Below are 7,844 nucleotides of genomic sequence, written 5' to 3'. Positions count from 1 at the left end.
AGTCACACACAGTTCGGCTTGGTCTGGAGTTCTCTTTTCACTGCCGCATGAGAAGCCCCAACTCCCCCATTATTTCTGAAACTAGAGCTTGCCAGACGAGGTTGCTTGGGTTTAAATCTGATAATTGAACCTTCATCATTAAATTTTTTTAATGGCATATTGAAGGCAAGTGGCCAAAGAACAAATGTGAAACTGTTGGCTACTCACACACATACATACACACACACACACCACACACCCGCACGCGCACGCGCGCGCACACACACGCGCGCAGACACACAAAGACCTTTCACATGCTTGTCGGTGAACAGCCTTGAGCAGACAACATCTGCAGGATGTTGTTTTTTTTTTTTTTTTTTTTTTTTTTTTTTTTAAAAAACTTTAATCTCGCAATTCATTGTGTCTGTGATGATGGTTACAGCCACTAAAAGGGGATAACAGAGGCCAACTTGGCACATAAACAAATTTCAATGTGAACCGAGAGGTTTGTCCGCCTTATGATGTCTGGTTTTGACTTAGTGCCAAAAAACCCAAACAAAAAGGAAACCAAGAGATGGGCTGGTGAGGGTCCGGGGGAGTTGCAGTTGCTAAACGGTGCAGGCTCCTTTAATCCTGACAGCACGACGCTAGCAGGGGTCACCTCACATCTGCTCCAGCAAAGACAAAGGGCAAGGTGGGGCTGCGGTGGCAGGCTCAGGCTCCTGCAGGGCCGCGGGCTGCCCGCACCGAGCCGGCCCCGCCAGAGCCAGGGCGGAGGGGGCCTCAGCCCCGCCGCAGCATTTAACCTTGACTTCTGCCTCCTGGCTTGTGGCACCCGAGCAAAGCCGGGCCAGATGGGCGTCCTGAGTGCGCCGACATCCCCTCTGGCTCCCGCGTTCTCGCACAGATGTCGCAGGCTATCCCGGGGCCCCGCCACGCTGCCACGGAGGCCGCTAGTGGCCGGGACGGCAGGCGCAGCCCTCAATCTCCCTGCCCGCGCGCCCAGGGCCCCCCTGGCATCCTCCATCCCCGCCTGGCCCCGCAGGGAGCCGAGCGCCCAGGCCAGCTCCGGGTGTTCCCGCGGGAGTCCCCCGGGACAATGGCGAGCCTGTGTTCTGTCGGCTGGGGGCGTCGACCCGGCCGCTGGTGGGTCCCCCGGGACTGAGTGCCGTGCTGTCCCCGCGCCCTGGGGCCAGTGTGCCCCGCGGGGCGCCTGGGACAGGGCGGGAGGGGACATCTGAGGCCCCGGAGACCCGAGCTCCCGGACAACATTGTCGCCCGCGCCGGGCATGTCCATGGAGACAAACCAGGCAGTGACAGGCCGGAGGCGGCTCCAGGGATCCATAATTTATGATGTTGTTCTACCAACCCAGTTTGGGATTTCACAAGCTTTGTCTCTTTCCTTTCCATTTGTTGCGTCTGTCGATCCTTTTGAAGGAAATTCTTCCCTTTTCCAAGACAGAGCAGTTACGGTAGGGAAGCAACGTGACAAGAAAACGGTATTTTAATGGTGGGGCTGATGAGTGGGTGAGGGAACACAGGTAAGAGGACAGTTAGGCCTGGGGGTGGAGAAGCAAAAAAACAACAAAAAGCAAACAAACCAACAGCAACATGCAAAACAAACAAACAAACAAAAAAACATGGTAACTTGGATGGCAGGGAAGAGGTGACCTGCCCCTCCTCACAGCTCCTGGTCTCTGCTGATCCTGGGAGGACCCTGTGTTCTGCAGATGACCTTAGGTGCTTCTAATTTAGGATACTTTAAGGGACTGTTGGGCAAAAGTCCTAAAAATTCCTTAAATTGCTTTAGTGACAGGGAAAGCTTTACAGATTTTACCAAGTTTTGGTGGAATAAATGAGTTTTACACACAACCAAGGGCCCTAAACTAAGATGGGGGAATTTTTCTTTCTTGTTACCTTTTTTTTTTTTTTTCTTTGAAAATGTATTCTGAACTTGCCCTTGTCTCTTTGGATTCAAAGTTGCTAAATAGAACTAGCCACCTCTTGCTGTGGCCTCTGCCTCAGAAACCAGGAAGGACTTGAATACCAAGGGGTTTGAAAGAGCTGGTTCCATCCCAGAGTTGATGCAGGTGGCAGAAGGCCCTCAGACAAGGCTGCTCCCCTTCCTCTTGCTGGTAAAGGGGCCGCAGGCCTGGGAAGAGCTGCCAGCTCTTCAACCTGCACCCCCTACAGATGGCTGGGTCATTTTGTGGCTTACAAATGACCAAGTCAGGTTGAAGCCACATTTGCTGTGGTTACAGGCAACTGTCATTAGTTACACAGTGATCCAGTTATGCCACACCCTCTTTTTTTTCTCTGTCGCACGCCCTCTTTAAAAAGGAGTTACACAGTGATCCAGTTATGCCACACCCTCTTTTTTTTCTCTGTCGCACACCCTCTTTAAAAAGGACATTACACACCACCACCAGGGAAGCATTCTTGCCAAAGATCATTAATCAGGGAAGAGTCTCATCAGGCTGAAAATCCAGGTTAGTGTTGGAGCACGTGCCTACAATGTATGTGGCCCTGGGTCCAATTCCCAGCAAAAAAAAAAAAAAAAAAAAAAAAAAAAAAAAGGACCTTTAACATTTTGCCAGGTTAATTTCAGAAAATACCCTGTGCACAAGGAAAAACAAGGTTGTAAGGGGCAGGAGATTGATGCCTACCTGTAGATTTAAGTAGGCCAGGACTCTGGGTGTCTGCCTATAGGTTAAACTAGGCCAGGAGTTGGTCTACAGAAAGGGAGTAAATCTGAGTGTGGCAAGTAGAATTTTTCTGAACTTTGACTAGAGATGGGTTTCCAAGTTCAAGGATAGTTCCTCCTGAGGGAATCTGGGAGGGAAAGAAAAGAGCTTCCTGGTTACTTTGACTTGGCCCATGTATTTGTGGCCATTGGTAAAATGAAAGTGGGGGTGAGGAAGACAGGAAGGGGAAGATGAACCCTCAATATGGAGGCTTGTGTGGGTTTTTAACTTCTTAAAAATAGAATTTCTTTTACCACAGTGGCACAGGAACTTGTAAATATGAGCTGTCAGCAATAGTAAACAAATCAGTCTATGTTCTTTTTATCTGAAAAGTAGTTTCTCTCTCTCTGTCTCTCTCTGTCTCTCTCATGCAAAACAAAAATTTCCCCTGCTCTTCAAGGCTTCTTTGCTGGTGAATGTTTGTCCAGGAACAAACAGCCTTCTATATAAATGGTCTCCAAAAGTTCATGAACAAAAAGTGTCCAATGTCTGGGCACCCACAATATGACCTCTGCTGCATAGTGGAGCTTTTCTGTCCTGAATTTGTGATCTGCTATCAGAGTCCTTTAATTTCTATGAACAGAAGTCTCTTTGGGAGAAGAAAGGATGGGGGTGGGGAAACAGCACTAGAATCAATCTTTTTTTCCTGCTTCCTTTTGCTGTTTTCTTCTAGTCAGCAAGGAATGCTTGACTTGCTCTGATCTTTCCCAGCATCTTACTAAGGTGAGGGCTGTGAAGGGTTAAGGGAGGCCACCACAGGTTTCCCTGCTGGGTGGGACAGCAAGACAGGCCCCACCTCAGAGCTGTTCATAGAAAAGAGATACCCCACTCCTTTATCTCCTTTGGAGATTTTCTTTTTACTGTGTGTTTAAAATGATTTTCAGTGATGACTGCCTTTTTAAAGGGGTAGGTTTCCTTTAACCACTGGGAATCACTTTCAATGCTCCAAAAGCACAATCTGATGAAAGGACAGTCACTGATTATAGGTGAGATGGACTACAGTTTTGAGAGCTGGGCAGAAACAATTATTTGTGATTAAATTTTAATGGTCAGTTGAGAGAACATTTTAAACATTTGGCTACTTTTTTATGGGTTGACACTTTCATTTCAATGAATTCGATTTAACACACTTTGAGCAGTCTCTACAAAAGCCACGTGCCCAGGTTGGTGCCCAGGTAGGAGGCAGCACAAAGATGCCCCACAGCCCTGATATCCTGACACATTCTAACGAGGGAGAGCTAATATGTAATTTTTTGATTTAGTGTTTTTGGTGTTGGGGAATCCAACCCAGGGTCTTATTCATGTAAAACAAGTGCTCTGTCATTAAGCTACATGCCCAGCCAAGAAATCATATTTAAAACAACTTTTGGGAGCTGGAGAGATGGCTTTTCCACAGCACCAGAGTTCAATTCCCAGAAACCATGCGGGGTGACTCACAACCAGCAGGGGGATCTGACACCTGTGGTTTCCATGGGTATCTGTGGTCATGTGCACACCCCCCATATAAACACATAATTTAAAATAAAAATTAAATTGAAAAAAATTTAAAACAATTTTCAGATAAGGATAAGTTTTAAAAATGAAACAGTTATGGAGAAGGCATAGCTGGGAAGTTAATATTCAAGCTGAGACCTAGAAACAGAAGAAAAGAAGCAAAAGTACCACCTGGGAGAGATGGTCCAAGCAGAGAGTCAGGGAGGACTGAGGCTAGAGCACTGACTTGAGTTGTGAAGGAAGAAGGAAGGCCTGTGCTATAGTGGTGTTGTGGAAAAATAGTGGAGGCTTGGCTCCATCACTGTGCTTTCTGGTTCTTTCCTGGTTGCTGGAGCTGCAGTCTGTTCTCCTTCAGGGCCTCTGCCATTACCCATTTCGATGGTTTTCTGCATTCAGCCTCCCTCCCAATTCTCTCCACTTGAGCCAGCAGAACCACTAAGGCCAGCCATGTTTACTGAGAGCAGGGAATGCAGCAGAGCCAAAAAAAAAAAAAAAAAACAAAAAAATGAGGTTGGAGGTAGAGGATAGTGACTTCCAGGACAGCTGGGGCTACAGAGAGACCCTGTCTCAACAAAAAAAAAAAAAAAAAAAAAAAAAATGGAGTTTGAGGTTAGAGAGGAGAGACATGGATACATTCATCCTGAAGAGCTGGATGGATGGGGGACAGGTATGGGTCAAATAGTTCTGAAATGAGCCACCCCGGCATCTATCCCACTATCTACTACCATTGGGCAAGCTGAGGAAGTAGCTAAGCAAGGACCTCAGTCTACAGGCCAGAAGCTCCTTCTCTTCTGCCTCCAACTCTCTCCTTCTTCACTCATCAGAAGAGAACCTGCATCTCCTGTCATTTTCAACTCAGTTCTCTTCCAAAAGAGAGTCCTCTGCTTTGTTTAATCAAATCACAGAAAAGTGCTGTTTTGCCCAAATCCACCTTGCCCCCCATCTTGCCCTTTATCTCCCATGATCCACCTCTGAGTTCTAGGATATGGGTTGGATCCTTTGCTCTGTCTTTGACTGGCCACCTGATCTTGGTAAGTTGGCTGATTTCTTGAAGCTTCTACTAGCTGATTTTGGAATAAGGTTGATAATGACTCACATCTTGCTATGAAAATTAAATGAGGTCATTGACAAGGAGTTTCTCAAAAAATGCCTACCTAGCCCATAGTAAATGCTCAAACATATGTCAGTCATTACAAAAATCAACACTGAATTTTGCAAACCAACTCCTTCTTAGACTTCCTCCTTTCTTGACCTTCTGAACCTCCTTCTTAACCTTCCTGGCTTCCTACCTCCCTGACCCTATCCATCCATGCTCTGTATAGCCTCTGATCTCAGCCTTCTCTCTTGCTGAGCTCTTCCCTCCTGGCCTGCTCTTCTTAGCCTAATCAGGCTTTCATAGTTGGATCATCTGAGAATTTCTTTCATCCATCCAGCAATTATTGATTCTAGATGGGTCACCTCCAAATTGTCATCTCCAGCTCTCACCTCTGTGCAACTGGGATCCTGGGGCACTGAGCTCCACTTAAACTTCCTGTGCTGTTCCAAACCAAATCTGACTCAACACCAAGTTTTGAACCTTTTTATAAATCACAAATCCCCTCCCAATTTCTAAATGTGGGGTTCCATGTTCTTCTAAATACTCTTCCACATCCACCGAGACTCGGGATCTGAAGCATCTTTGTTGACATTGTCTTCCTCTTATGGTTATTGCTTTTCTAGGACTATGCAAGCATCTAACTCCCAAATACCTTGCAGCTAGGATTCTCTTGTTGACACCTAGTTCCCTCCAGTTGTTCCCACCCCAGCCTTCAATTCTCCCTTCTAATTGGCTGCACAGGCAGCTTGTGGGAGAGAGAAAGTCTGGCCTCAGTTTCCCTCCCTGTTTAGGATCTTGGTTTCCTTCTCTGAAGAATAATGCTCTTGAATGTTCATCACAGAAGCATTTTGGCTCAGGTCTGCTACAGACATAAAGTCAAGAGAAGGCATTTCTGCAAAATCCTGAGTTGCATACAGGCTCAGTATGGCCCTAAATGAGAATTGACCCCAGAAATGAGAGGAGTCAATGAGAGTATAAACCACTGAAGTGTGATAAGGGGGAGAAACTAGGTGTGCTAGTAAGAATGGCCATATTGTTAACATATCGCTGCTGGTGGTGTTCTTCGTCTTCATTTCCCACCTTCTCTTTGGGGCTCATTCCGTGTCCTTAAGGAGCACAGGCTATAATGGAATGAACAGAAGAGCTGGTTCATAGCAATGTTCCTGCAGTTATAAGCATGCTGACGATGCTTCAATGCATGGCTTTCTAAGCAGGCAATGTGCACTCAGCCTTGTGATATTGCTGAGCAGTGCCCCGTCTGCCAGCAGTTTGCCTTCAAACAGCAAGTCTAAATAAATAATTACAGTGAGGGTATACAGGTGGCATGAGTGATCATGCACAGACAGTACAGGGCCACATATCAGAGATAAACCTTAACCTTTGGGATCAGATAAGGCTTTATGGAAGATACAGACTCTAAGATGGAGCATGGGGAAAGAAGAGTCAATGAGGTAGAGGAAGCAGTTGACCCTGAGGGGGCACAGGGTATACACAAGTCCTTGAGCATAGAAGCCTGGCATTTTTGAGGAACTGAAAGAGGTCCAGCTTGGGCAGAGTGTGGGCAGGACGCTGAGAGACAGGGTTGGAGAAGCAACAGTGAGCAGGGCCCTCTAAGCTATGTACATGAATCTTGATTTTACCCTAAAAGGCAAAGGGAAGCCACTGGAGGGTTTTAAATGCTGGTGTGTGTGTGTGTGTGTATGTGTGTTTGTGTTTGTGTGTGTGTGTGGCACATGTATGAGCACTTACCAACCAGACAGGAGTGTTAGAAAGTCCATCTGGCTGTTAGAGAGAAGAAGCAGGGCAAGGAAGCCAGTGAGAGGTGATATAGAAGGTGACAGAGCCTGGGCTAGAGCAGAATGGGGAGGAAGCAGAAAGGTGGATGGGTTGGGTGGTTTCTGAGAGAAGAAAGTTAACGGTAGCTCCTAGATTTCTGAATTTAAGCAGTTGAGAGGGACTAGTGACATCTAAAGAATTGGAAACATAGGGAGAGGGGGAGGGGTAGATTTTCTTTTTTGCATATAAAGATTGAAGCTTTTAAGTGACAGCTAGGTTGATACAAGTTTGGGAACTGGTCACCATTGGCAAAGCCAGGCATAGACTTCCATTGTGTTTATTTTTGCTGGAGTCTGAGATCTTTGACTATAAGGAAAAAAAATTCACTCAAGCTAGCTCGGCTAAAAACAGGGTATCACTCCAACATAGCAGACTTCAAAGCATTGCTCCCACAGGGAAGCTCTGGGCAAGGGAGCAGCTTCTGAACTTCCTAAGTGGATACTTGTTCATTTCTACTCCCCTCCAGAGCATCCTTGGCAGATCCATGGAGCCACCATCCTCCATCGACTCCTATTCTAGTCCCCACCTGACTTAATGAGTCTGAACTGAAAAGTTTACTTTAGGATTTTCCACAATGTGTTTCTCTCTTTATTCAAATTCTTGAGAAGAGAAGATCTGATTGACCAGTGAGACATTAAACAGCACGGTGGTTCTGGGTCGAGGAGGGCCCATTTTTGGATCAACCAGTGATAACA

The 7,844-nt window shown here is 46.5% G+C and overlaps 1 long non-coding RNA gene across 1 annotated transcript in view; it reads left to right on the top strand.

Moving 5' to 3' along the window:
• The first annotated feature begins 1,400 nt into the window (after positions 1 to 1,400).
• LOC115071139 overlaps positions 1,401 to 7,844 on the top strand; it is a 111,010-nt gene continuing 104,566 nt past the window's right edge. The window contains exon 1 of the long non-coding RNA XR_003850250.1: positions 1,401 to 1,451. This is a non-coding gene — a long non-coding RNA (uncharacterized LOC115071139). The remainder of the gene's footprint in view (positions 1,452 to 7,844) is intronic.

The sequence above is a fragment of the Nannospalax galili genome, unplaced genomic scaffold (genome assembly GCF_000622305.1).
Source record: "Nannospalax galili isolate Female #2095 unplaced genomic scaffold, S.galili_v1.0 scaffold397, whole genome shotgun sequence".
NCBI lineage: Eukaryota > Metazoa > Chordata > Mammalia > Rodentia > Spalacidae > Nannospalax > Nannospalax galili.
This window is presented reverse-complemented; position numbering and strand designations above follow the sequence as displayed.